This window comes from Octopus bimaculoides, chromosome 15 (genome assembly GCF_046866305.1).
Source record: "Octopus bimaculoides isolate indiv1 chromosome 15, ASM4686630v1, whole genome shotgun sequence".
In the NCBI taxonomy this organism is placed as follows: domain Eukaryota; kingdom Metazoa; phylum Mollusca; class Cephalopoda; order Octopoda; family Octopodidae; genus Octopus; species Octopus bimaculoides.
The window spans coordinates 54,358,107-54,363,106 of record NC_142942.1 but is presented as its reverse complement, the minus strand read 5'-3'; the positions used below and the strand labels follow the sequence as shown (position 1 = coordinate 54,363,106).

Here is a 5,000-nt window from a genome sequence, read left to right as displayed (position 1 = left end):
CATATGTAGGAATATCTGTACATATTTTAACTTCGATATCTTTTTTGCAGATATCTGCAAAAGAAAATGAAATATATTGACATATAACATTCTTTTAATTCCAGAAACTTGTTTTCTTTACTCGTGTTGTTGTTGCTGTCGTCGTCGTTGTTGTTGTTGTTGGTGCATAGAAGAATTCAACAAGATTCTCTATATTGTATGTAACTGCATTTTTATTTACTCTCTCTTCATTGACGTATAGATATTTTCGAAATGTTTCTTATGTATTTTCTTTTCTTTTCTTTTTTCATTTCATTCTCTTTTGGTTTTATTTTTTACTTATTAGTTACATATTTTTATATATTTATTTTTTGCAGGATTCGAAAGATTTGTTTTCTTTTTTCTTTTCATACATCCTTATCTATAAAGGTTTTCATGCAAGTAAGTTTATTCTATTAACAAACGAAAATAAGAATTAGATAAAAAAAATTATATACTTCCATACACACATATATATTCATATATACGCACCCACGTATTTGTGTATACGTATGTGTATGCGTGTATGTATATATATATATATATATATATATATATATATATGGGGGTGGTGTTTGTGTGTGCTTGCGTGTGTGTGTTGTAATATTCGACTTTCTAGTATGATATATGTATGTGTATATACGTGTGTGTGAATGCATATACATATATACTTATATGCACTCATACACAATAAAAAAAAGAATTTAGCTAAGGGAAATAACTCAAATAAGCCAATGTCATGAATTAACATAAATGCAGTTTCCATGGATGCGGAGAATGACGTATGCAAAAACATCCCTAATGAGTTGAAGTTTTGTTCTTAGTTCAACAGAGAACATATAAAGCTAGCGGCATTCGTTAGTGACTCACAAAGAAAAGAGAAGATAATTTCACTAAATTAAGAATTGTTTAAAAAAAAAATCGTTAAGTCACGTGCTTAAAGGGAATTCTGACATTTGTTAGCGTCCCTTAAGGAAGGCGATTAATTTTTTTTTATTTTGTTTTCATTAATTCAAATTTTTTCGCATTATCTCCCTTCTTCTCAGTGGAATACTAACGAAGGCTGCTAGGTTTAGTTTTCGCTCTCCAACTAGAAAGAGCAAGTCTTATTCATTAGAAATCTTCTGAATAGGTGTTTCGCATTTCCACATATATTTTATTTATTTCAGTCTTTGCTGAATTATTTCCTTAAGTCCAATTTTGTTAATTGTGCAAATTACAGCTCGTTATACGTCAATCGGAGCCTTGTTTTTCTCTACCTACATACCGTATTATTTTTACCGATCAAGCGAATTTGTAAGCTCCAAAGAGACCATAATATCCGTCAGACAATTTAAGGTATTTAACTAATTTTAATTTAAGGAAACTGTATTCCTTTCTCGTTGTCAGCCACTATCCTATGGTGTTATGTTCTTATTTCTTTCTGCAACCAGTTTCAGCTTATTACAATAATTCTACGAACGATATTCAGTAAATCAATACATACTATATGTATGTATGTATGTATAAAAAAAAATTTATAAACTCTCGTGAGAACGTGAACAATTCTTTTCGGAAGACTGGATCACGTCTTATGACGTCAAGAACATACAATTATCGTTGGTAAGAACAAAATTTCTAAAATAGATGAAGACCATCAAGAGACGTTTTTGATCCAATGGTAGAGCGCCAGTCAAGGCCACTGGAGATGTAGACTCGTGTCCCATTGGCAGTCTTTGTGGGGGAAGTTCTGACCAAAAGGGGTTTTTTCAACCCACTATTTCCATGCTATTATTTATAGCTCTTTGTGCATCGTGTTCCATTGTTCCAAACATGTGTGTATGTTTATGTGCATATGTATGTGTCTATGTATATGAGTATGTACATATATATCGGGGAGGGGAGTAGAATTCAAATCATGGGGGACTTCAAATATTAATAAGCAAGTTGACTAATGCTGTTAGAATAGCCATCAACCTATCACATTTAATACATGCGCACTTCTGATAAGCCAAGTACTGCAGTACTTGCCCTGAGATATCTCATATGGACCTTCTGTATTAAAAACACAGTAAATATAAGACAGAGATGAAGATTCATCCAAGCAGTCGTTAATGCATTTCGGCTTTTTTCGGACAGAGAAATCGCGTCTTCTCTTATAAAGGAAAACAGTGAATAACGCATTTGCTGGTGTTGCGATTTTTAATCAGCCGCGCAACTGTTCTCAACATCAACCAATGTTTTATCTTATACATCAGAGAAGACGACTTCGGCTCCGGGCTTGCTGCGACTACGCACCACTAACAAAGCCCAAAATAGCCAAAATATATCTGGGTCTCTTGTTGGCTGCTACTGGGACGATTTTTTTGTATATCGCTCTCTCTTCCCTCTCTCTCTCTCTCTCGTCTCTCTCTCTCTCTCTCGTCTCTCTCTCTCTCTCGTCTCTCTCTCTCGTCTCTCTCTCTCTCTCTCTCTCTCTTTCTCGTCTCTATCTCTCTCTCTCTCTCTCTCTCTCTCTCTCTCTCTCTCTCCCCCTCTCGCTCTCTTTGTCTGACATTTATTGTGTTTGTAACAAAAGTCCATAAGATTTATAATCGCAGGAAAACACTGTAGTAACTGATCTATCTACAGTATATTGATACATTAAGTATAATACATAGATAGCTATTTTAATCTCCAATTTATTGAAATTATGCCCCTTTTACGTTGTAAGAAATGTCCCTTAGTGTGTTTTCTCTCACCAGCTAGATGGAAAATTACCATATAATAGGAAATGTATGTGCGTGGTATTCAATAGATTCATGTATATATATACGATTTACGCATATATATATGCAAATATGTATATGTAGAGGGTGCATATGCATGTATATATTTACACACATATTGTGATGTTGACAGAATGGATGTTTTAAATATATCAACATCAATATCTAAAGGAAAAATTAGGTATTAGTTAAATGATTGAACCACAATCATAGAAAAGGAGGAAAAACGACAGGTGAGATATCAGATGATAAGATCGAGTAAGAACGCGAGTAAGTGCAATCGAAAGTGAGAGAAAGTTTGTGTAAGTGAAAGATAGTGGAAATCGATAGGCAATATCTAGAAACATTGACAACTAAGAAAGTAACGCAAATACAGTGTTGTTGAATACACACACACATATAATTATATATATATATATATATATATATATATATATATATATATATATATATATATATATATATATATATATATATATATATATATATGTATGTATGTATGTATATCTATATTTTGATGTTTGTATATATATATATATATATAAACATACATACATTTACAAATATGTGTATATGTGCGTTGTGTATTTTACACACACGTATCCGTATTATATATATAAATATATATATATATATATATATATATATATATATATATAATATATCTATGTAAATAACTAGGTACACATATATGTGCACTCGTGTGTGAGCATTGTATACGAAAATAAAAACTTAACTCAGAGTTGCAATTTTCTCAATGGTCAAATGACTGAAGAAGAGTACTATTTTCAGTATATGAGAGAAACTATTCGAAAATACGTAAATGTTTGATTGCTTAACATACACCACATGGAACTTGACTGTTTTTCAGAAAAATCGAGCTAGAAAAATTCATTTGATTCCTATATACATTGCTATCTGCAGAAATATACTGTTTTCTGTCTATTCTGTGCTAATTGTATAAATCTCAATATGTGACCAATCTTCCCGACCACAGGAAATCCTTTATCTAAGAAATATAATTGGTTGCCAGTTGACGGTATCAATAAACTAGTGATGGAAAATTAACAAATTCCGAACTATTGTTTAAAATGTAAACGCTGCAACATAATTATATATTTCTCTGAGAGTCAATAATTGCTTCTTTGGTGACCATTGTGTAGCAAAATTTGTGTTTCACATTGAACCAAACATTAACTCTCAACAATTTTGTGTTTAGATACTACATGTATTTGGATATTAATGTTGCATTTATGTATGTACCTGCATATTTCGTGCTAAATTTTTAATATCAACGCCGGAAATAGGAGTATGCCCCTTGATGTTGGGTGAGCCCCACAACTTATCTGTTAAAATGTCGATAGTCGTCGTAAAAGAATAAAAACGGACAAGAGACGGAATATATTATAGATGTTCGTTTCTTGGACAAATTTTAACGATATTACGATGTCGCAATGACAAGGGGTTATATAATTTTAAATTCATTTCACTACACGAATGATACTTGAAATGAATTTACACATTCTTTTCAAGCATAATGAATATGTGAGAATATTATATGTGTACTTGTAATTTCTCAACGTTTCGTATGAATTTTCGCGTCAATTTGGTGGTTATTTCTAGCAGGTCAGGCAAGCAAGTAGACACTTACCGTCAGTGGTAGTGTTTTTGTGTTGATCTGCCAAAAATAAATTATTCTAAATTATTTCATCATGCCTCCACTAAATACTAATGACGATTGGTATAGATTATAATACCACAAAACCGAAATTTATATTCACTGAAAATGTCAGATGTGTTTCTTTCACAATGAGATATTCAAAACAACGCGATGTAATAACACTAAATAATTTGAAAGGTCAATCGCACATGACCTTAATCAAGAGAACAGTTCAAAGATTCGCAACTCCAGTTTCATCTATAACAGGAGCTATACGGCCAGCATTCTAATACATCGTATATATATATATATATACATATATATATATATATATATATATATATATATATATATATAATTTTGGTATTGTGATATTATATGTTTATGTGTGTGTGTGTATATACATATATATGTACAAATACATATACACAAACGCACGTGCTCACGCAGTCTCTCTCTCTCTCACACGCATACACACACACACACACACACACACACACACACATATATATATATATATATACATATATATATATATATATATATATATATATATATATATATATATATATATA

General features: G+C 31.5%; 1 long non-coding RNA gene across 1 annotated transcript in view; it reads left to right on the top strand.

Annotated features, from left to right (window-relative positions):
- The first annotated feature begins 836 nt into the window (after positions 1 to 836).
- The window catches only part of LOC128249546 (uncharacterized), a 12,930-nt gene continuing 8,766 nt past the window's right edge, over positions 837 to 5,000 (top strand). The window contains exon 1 of the long non-coding RNA XR_008265666.2: positions 837 to 1,356. This is a non-coding gene — a long non-coding RNA (uncharacterized LOC128249546). The remainder of the gene's footprint in view (positions 1,357 to 5,000) is intronic.